Consider the following 8,466-nt stretch of genomic DNA (forward strand, 5'->3'; position numbering starts at 1 on the left):
CAGCAGTCTACAACCTTTGCTCTCAGTTTTGGGTAGAATTCATTTAAATAGGATCCAAATTGTTAGCAGACTGCAAAGTTCATATCTGACTAGAAGAGTACACAGTACTTTTTAAAAAGTGTGCTGAAATGAACTCATTGTCTTCAGAAAGCCATTTACAGGCACTCTGGGTACTTGGAAGTGAGGCTAAGGACTAACTGTTATTGAGGATTTGTTCATCAGAGCAACTTAGTATCAGGGGACTGAGGAGATTGGGATATAGATAGATTAAAAAAGCTGGAAAATAATGAGGACCCAGCCTCCAGTTTTGCTGGAGAACAATACCAGAAGAGAAGCAAGAAGGATTGGACCCATGAGATAGTTTCATCATTATTCATACTTACAGGTGAGGAAACTGAGGCACAAAGAAATTTGCCCAAAGTCACATAGGTTGTAAATAGAGTAGGATTCATCTGTGCATGAAGAGAAGAAGTACCTTTCTGTGAGAGGAACTAGAGCAGAGCGTCAATTGAGTAACACAGGGCTTTCGCCCTCACATTCCCCTGCAGAGCCCTCACGGACTCACATGAACACACTGGAGTATGAGAATATGCAATCCCAGTTTTTCTAGAATAGTACTTCCAGATATTTTGTGTGATTTTCTTTAGAGGAAGCAAAATACAGTGCCCAGGTATAATAGCTAGGTTTAAGGTTGTCTCCTGATGCTCATGGACAGGTGGTAGCTTCGAGGAAGAGTATGAGAAGCAGGCCAGTTAAGCACAGCAGTAAAGAGTTGCATAATCCATGAGTCAAATCTGCCACGGGCTCATGGATGAAGAATGAGAGACTGCCATAGATTTGATATAACTCTGGGACAGCATTGGGACCTGGGTTCTTGTCTGGCTCAGTAGTTTTCAACCCTGGCTCCAGGTTGAGTCAACTGAAGAGCTATAAAAAGTGCCAGTATGTAGGCCCAGACAGTCTAATTAATTTGTTTGCAGTGAGGCCCAAGCATCAGTACTTTTTAAAAACTCTCCCAGTTATTCTAGTGTGCAGCCAAGATTGAAATCCACAACAGCAATAAGACCTTGGCCATGTCACTTTCCTTTTGGGGCTTCAGTATTCTCACCTGTAGAAAAAAATTATTTTCTAAGAGCTCTTACTGTCAGTATAAAAACACAAGGTTATACTAAATGATTTTTAATTTCCCAGGATGAAACTTTCATGAATCTCTTTTGAAGATGTAATCATTCTAAAATGGTTATTTCATTTAGGATTCGGTGCATATTGTCATCAGTGTTTCTCTTAATCTCTAGAAACAGTGTGGTGTCAATGCCAAGTCAAGCTTTGAGTTCCGTAATGACTCACTCACCTTACACAGAAAATAGCAACCTCCAAATGAGGACAGTGCAAATCCTTCCCTACTAGGAGAGGCATCTCAGTGCATGTGTCCCTCTAGAAAGTGAGATATTAGTACCATCTTCCATTGCAAAGAGCAGCACTTATTAACAATAGTAGATAGAAAGCAGGACTCTAGAAAGTGCATGGAAAATAATTTTAAGTCAATAGAAAAACTTTACATAACTTAGAAGCCAAGATAAGTTCTTAAATTCAAGATTTTTTAAAAGTGACATTCACAAGGTATGTAGGGAAAATTGTAGATTTGTTATCAAATAACTTTTTCAATTTATTTTCTTAATGTTTAGATAGAAAATTATTTTCTCAACATAAAAACAAAGGAAAACATCACAAATTGAATTTAAAGTCAGTTGATAAAGAACAAATTTAACATACAAAGATTAATATCCTTAATGCATAAAGAACTCTTAAAAATGAATTAGAAAAATCTTAACAGAAATTTGGTGAAGGACATGAGCAGACAAGTCACACACCCCAAAAAAACACTCGTGGCTAATAAGTACATTCGAAGATGTTCATAGAGATGGAAATTAAAGCAGAAAAATGAAATTTTTCATTTCTCAAACTGAAAAAATATACTATAATACAATACTGGTGCTATGAGAGAAACAATGTCAAAATCTTCTAGTGTTAAGTATAAATTGGTAAAACTTCTTGGAAAACAGATTGGATTCATAATTGGATTAAAATATTCATACACTTTCAACCAATTATCCTAATTCTTAAAACCATGAGCAAATAATCAAAGAAAATTTATATTTTTTAAATGTGGAAGGCAGTTATATAAAGGAAAAAATTAGGAATAAACTTATCAAATAATTTAATGCCTTATTTTTTACATTTTTCTTGAGGGATGGGATTAAACAAGATGTGTTTCAGTTGTATTAAGGCATATCCTATTATAAATATCTCCAACCTCAGCATTTGGTTCTAGATGGACCCAGCAAATGCCTTTTAAGACCCTTCCTTCTGTCCTTGGTTTCTTTCTGCAACTGTCTAGGCACTAAACACCACTTGGACTTCTTTCCACTCAGCTTTTATGGAAGAATTTTAGGTATTTAATTTAGTTACAGCACAAATTTTTTTTGAAATAAGCCAGATCCAGTGATAAGCCAACAGAATGAGAAGGAAAGGTTTGTATGACCCATGACCCCAACTTTAAAGATATGGATAATGTGTGCACTCATGAAGCTCAACACCATGTCCTCAGCAAAGGAGCTTCACCCACTTCTTGCCTTTGCCCTCGTTAATCAGCAGAGTCTACCCCTAAAGGAGCTGCTGCATTAAGTGAGGTTAGGTGCACAGGCATGGAGTCAGACTGCCTGGTTTGAATCCTGGCTCTACGATTTAAGGGACATGTGATAGTCTACATACAGGTCATTTATTGTACCCTCCCACCCCCAAGCCTCTTCTCCCCAGCCTGTGAAACAGGGAAAATAAGAATGCTCACCTCACAGTAATGCGGGAGGAAGTGCATGAAATAATCTAGGCAAAGCATTTAGGAAAGCCCCTGGCACATAGTAATTGCTTAGTAAATATGAATTATTTGCTAAGATCTCTGTTCAATGTAAAAATGCATGCCTTAAAGAAGACTTTCTGCCATGATTCTAGATTGGTTTCCTCCTTCAACATTATTCCTGTTTTGCCTCAAACATGTTTTAGTCCCACCAAGCTTCAGTCTTACAGCAGGAAACCCAAAGTAACCTGTTTAAAGGGAGCCTTCAAAGCACAAGCGTATTACTGAAGTGCCCACCTGCACTGTGGCAAGTGTGTGGCAACAGGCCCCAGAGGCCCTAGTCATAAGACAGGAGTAGGGGTTGGTAAAACATGGGTCATTTCCTAAGGAATTATAATAATTGGCTTTTAATGTCAGGTGTTTTTGACCCTGCCCAACACCAGACATCAAAAGTCTACAGGCAGAATTGGTGCACTTAGGCTATTTCACAACCTAGTGAAATTCAACACTAGACAGCCCCCTGTTGCACATCATTGATTTTAATGTGATCAGAATCGAAACTGCTAACCTATGTGTCAATGCTAGAGAGAGACACTAGTCCCAGAGAAGGAAAAAGAAAAGCACTTCTCAACCTTTTATGGTTCTTGGTGATTTTGAGTCAGCTGTTTGTTGTTGTTGTTGTTGTTTTGTTGTTGTTGTTGTTTTAAGACTACCGGTAAGGGGATCTTAACCCTTGGCTTGGTGGTGTCAGTACCACGCTCACCCATTGAGCTAACCGGCCATCCCTATATAGGATCTGAACCCGCGGCCTTGGTGTTATCAGCACCATACTCTCCCAAGTGAGCCACGGGCCAGCCCTTGAGTCAGCTGTTGAGTCATCAAGTCATATTCTGAGCTCAACTCTGGCCATTCCTGAGCAAAGGAGAGAGGCCCTGAAGCGGCCTTTATAGGGGTGGAGCTAGTTACAGTGAGAAAGAAAGGGGCAAATTTGGCTCCAGGGACTCAGGGATTTTAAAAGACCCACCATTCTGAGCCCCATACAGACTTAGCGAAACTAATAAGTTGAGATTCTAGCCCATAGGGGGCAGACCTGCACTGAGGACCAGATCTAGTTTCTTCGTTGAGCTTTGGTCTCTCAGGAAAAGCACCCAAAACACTTCTCTGTGTTGCATTTTTCATTAAAATCTGTCCACTATTGTTAACAGTATCCCTAGTGGTGGGATTAAATGTTTTTCTCTGACTGAAAATAGAAATCCTCCCTAGTCTAAACTACCTGTCTTTGTTTTTTTAAAAAAAGGATAGGCACCAAATACTTGAATCTTACCAGGGAAGTTTAGCAACCCTTTCTACACAGAAGCCCTTGTTGCCTTGAGCTTGTGGCCCCACCTTTGGAAGCAAATTGGAATATTTTAACTGATTCACTTCAAAAATCAATTTCTGAAGCACTTCAGGGAATCTAAATGGATCTAAAGCTAAAGAGGAACAATGAGACGATTTCTCACCTACAGTAAAAGATTGGAAATCAAGGTGACAGCCTTGGCAGGTCTGGGTAAGGAAATTACGAGGGTGAGTGGGTTTGTGCTGACAGGCACTTTGAGACTGGGAAACCATATCTTCATAATCTTTCAGCATGACTGTTCAGCACAAATATTTCCAGAGTAGTGATTTGGTTTTGTTTTTAAGGGTTTTTTTTTAATATACAGAAAAACAAAAAATTATTTCATACTCTCACTTTTTTGTGCATCAAAATACAATATATAAAAAAACAGAAATCCCTTCACTATCCCAAGAGATAAACAGTGCTCATTTGGTGTCCATCCTTCTGGATTTGCAGTGGAGGGATGGGTAGATAATAGAGACATTTACTGAGATTTTTTTTCTTAATAAAATGGGTCCTGCTGTATATATTATCCTGTCATTTGCTTTTTTTTTTCTTTTTGTTTTTTTACATTAATGGTATATTGTGGACATCTTATCAGGCCAGTATACATAGATTTATCTCATTTCTTATAATGGCTCCTTGGTATTCATGGTATGGATGTTCCATGATTTCTTTGGTTAAAGAAATTTTTCTCTTCATGGAAATTTCTGTTTCTGCATTTTTGTTATAAACAATGCTTCAGGGAATGTCTTTGTACATATATCTGGACACATACTTGCTAGTATCACTTAGAAACAGATTGTTAAAAGTGGGATTGCTGGCCAGAGATTCTGCATTTCTAATAAGCTTCTAGGTGATACCTATACTGCTGGTCTGTGGACCATATTTTGAGCAGCAAGGCCATGGATATAGTCTGCCAGGTAATAAATCCAACCTACCTGAGATCAGCGTGCTGAAGAGGCCACATGTAGGCACTCTGGTTGATGGTGCCAGTAGAGCCCAGCCTTTCCAACTTCAGTGAAGCTGCCTGGAACCCTCCAGAATTGCCCATCTGCCATCTAAATACCAGCAAGTGACTTCAGCTGGTGTGGAGCAGAAGCGTTGCCCAGGTGAGCCCTATCTGAATTCATGATCCACAAAATTGGAGATACAATAAAATAAATGGTGGTTCTTTTAAGCCCCCCCCACCCCCAAAAAAGTTGGATTGCTCTGTCATAGAATATACACGTTTTTAATTTAGATGATATTGCTAAATTGCCCTTTTACAAGATTGTATCAATTTTTTCCTGCCTCAGGTTTATTCACAAACAGAAGAACAGCAGCCCAGGGGTCACACCAGTCTTTCTGTAGTCACACTGGCAGTCAGAGGCCCCTATTCTAGAGCCATTATGGGGGCCCTGCCACCATTTGGAGCCTGAGCTGGAGCTGCAGCTGAAGCCACGCCCTGGGCCTTGGTTTGAGCCTTGGCCTTGGCCTTTGGGCGGCAGAGCCTGAGACCCTTGGCAATGCGGGCACGAGCATGCTTCCCAAGCTTGGGGTGGGCAATGTAGGCAAGTCAATCAAGCTTGCAGCTGGTGCCCTTTGGGATCTTGGGCTTGACCTCCTTGGGCTTTATAAGGGCCTTGATAGCCTCAGCATGTGCACACATGGCCTTGGCATTGTTAGCCTCCATTTTCTTCAGGCCCTTCTTGTGCTTCTTGGCAAAGCCCATGTTCCTCAGGAACTTGGGGTCTACCTCCTTGAGACATTCATATCTTTGTAGTCGAGGTTTCTTAATGCCATTTCTGGGATTGGTTGTGTGTGGTGTGGTTCTTGGACTCGGCCATGTCTGCGTGGTAACCTGCAGCGGCCGAGGCACCTGGGACCAGAAGACTGTATCAATTTATATTAGTAACAATTATGAATGAGAGTGGCTAATTTTTTCCCTAAAAGAAATATCTGTTAAGCATTATTGGCTTTTTAAAAAATATTTTATTATGAAATATTTTAAACATACAGGAAATTGCAGGGAATAGGATAAAATAGTTCATACATATTTTTATTGCTTCTCGAGTCAAATTAATTAGTAATTTTTCCCCAGAAAATTGTTCACCTAAATTGTTAAACTGAGATTTCAACCCAAATTTGGCTTCAGCCCAAACTCGTTTTGTATACCATCTCCCTTTCTCATAATATAACTCATACTGTGGACACATAGTATTTAGCTGAAGTCCAAGACTTCAGGTCATACAGCCTACGTAGCTTCTAAAAATCACAGCACTGAAAAAGAAAAGGAAAACAAACATCTGGCCCATCCTCTGGTTCTTTCTTCATCTCTCCCTGCCATAGCTTAGGTATCTCAGCCCCACTCCCTTTGCTTCGCAGCACGAGAGGCTGCCGACAAGCTTGTAAGCCATTACCTCACACTCAGCGAAGACTTTTGTCAAGGGCTGCACGGGAGAAGGGGGCTGGACATGGGGCCAGGAGGGAGTGAGAAAGTGAACTGGTTATAAGATTCCTGTTGGCAGTGGGAAGTCAGGGAGAAAAAAGAAGTGAAAAATATTTGAGAAACTAAGAGCCAATCAAAGTCGAATTTCAAAAATAAATAGGTGTATGAATTATGATGTTCTGGGCAAAGAGTTCAAGCAATCCAATCCCAGCCACCGGGTGACAGGGACATGGAGCTCCCAGTACGGAAGCCCCTGGCATGGAACGCACCTGACATCCATGGCACTTCCCTCACTCGAGGCAGATGAAGGGCAGGGGCAAGGTGTGCTCAGGACACTGGATGATGCTGGGTCAGCACTTCATGTCATCCCAATTCCCCATTGACTGCCTGGGCAGCCATGAGCCACCCCCTCAGAGGAAGGCTCTGTGGGCCAGCCATGTCCCCAGAGAGCCTCCCAGTAAAGAAGAAAAACCTGTTTTGCCCCCACTTCTTATGCCTCCCAGTCAATCAGAAAATAAGTCTCAAAACAAGGTCACAAAATTCTGATACTGTTTAAATTGTTATATTGAGCAAATTAACATATTAATACAAAAGTACAGGCCACATTGTAACATAATTACAGAATTTATTACATATACCATAGATAATAGATAGTAGATACTATACATATATGTCGTTTTTCACAGTGCCTTCTAGGAGGGGGTTCTGCCAGGCTGGAAAGGCACCTTTCCCCCACTGTGTTCTCCCATCAGTGAGCAACTGCTGTCGCTTTTGCCCTGCCATGAGAGCTGGATGCCAGGAGCTGACTGTTGTGACACAATGAGCATCTTTCAGTCCTGTCACTGTGTATTTATTGTCTCATTTACTATAATATCCGAATCGAAACCTGAGTCCTGTGGTGAATGTTCCCACCAGGACTCCCGCCTTCCCACCCCCCCTCCAGCCCCACAGACCAGCCTCCACCACAGCCCTCCCCACCAGCCTCAAAAGCTGTCTGCCCCTGACCACTGACTACCACAGCCGCTGCCACCACTGCATTCCTAAGGAGAGGAAGGGCCCACCTTCCCCATGAGAATCTCTGAAGTGAACAGCAGAAGCCTTTGTAGGATCACGGTCACTAGCACAGGTTTCAGCTGCTGAGGGCCCCTGGCCAGGGTGGGAGCGTGCTGTGGCAGGAGGGCCCTTGGAGGCCTGCAAGGGAGCCTAGAGGACGTGGGTGAGCAGGGCAGGAAGGATGTCAGCTGCACACTTAGATAAGTCAGCACCTCTACTTACCCTTAATGAGCAATATTTAAACACAGGAAGGAACTGTGGATGCCCTTGATAGATGCTTTGACTCCAAAACTCTTCAGTGTTGAAGCTTGGTGTGTCATGAAGGGACATGTGTTCCCTGGTTATGACATATCCTTTCTGAACAGGAGTAGGGCTTTAGGGCAGGGGGTGTGGGGAGAAGACGGCATCTTCAATGTGAGCACCAGAACTGGAAGGGATACTAGACTAGATCACTAACCAGCCCCTTTGTCAACAGGCTCAGATTGGTGAGAGGACGTGCGTCCAGACACACAGATGGTTAGTGTAAGGAACATGTTGAAGAAGAAATGAGTCTTGGAAATCATCAAGTCTGGCCAGGGGCAGGTGGCCCCGAGAAAGACTATCTTTGATAGCTCCACCCATCTTTTTGGCCTAATTCTTCTCCCTCCCGCTTTGTCAGCTGTGGTGAGGTGCCCAAGCCGGACCTCCCCAGATGGTCCCATAGGTTCTGCATCTCTCTTCCCACCTATTCTCCCTCAGCCAAAACAAACC

General features: G+C 42.2%; 1 pseudogene; it reads right to left on the minus strand.

The window, feature by feature from the left end:
* Window positions 1–5,607: 5,607 nt before the first annotated feature.
* LOC103586993 lies at window positions 5,608–6,061 on the minus strand (annotated as a pseudogene).
* Between the last annotated feature and the right edge of the window lie 2,405 nt (window positions 6,062–8,466).

The sequence above is a fragment of the Galeopterus variegatus genome, unplaced genomic scaffold (assembly GCF_000696425.1).
Source record: "Galeopterus variegatus unplaced genomic scaffold, G_variegatus-3.0.2 Scaffold23, whole genome shotgun sequence".
Classification (NCBI taxonomy): Eukaryota; Metazoa; Chordata; class Mammalia; order Dermoptera; family Cynocephalidae; genus Galeopterus; species Galeopterus variegatus.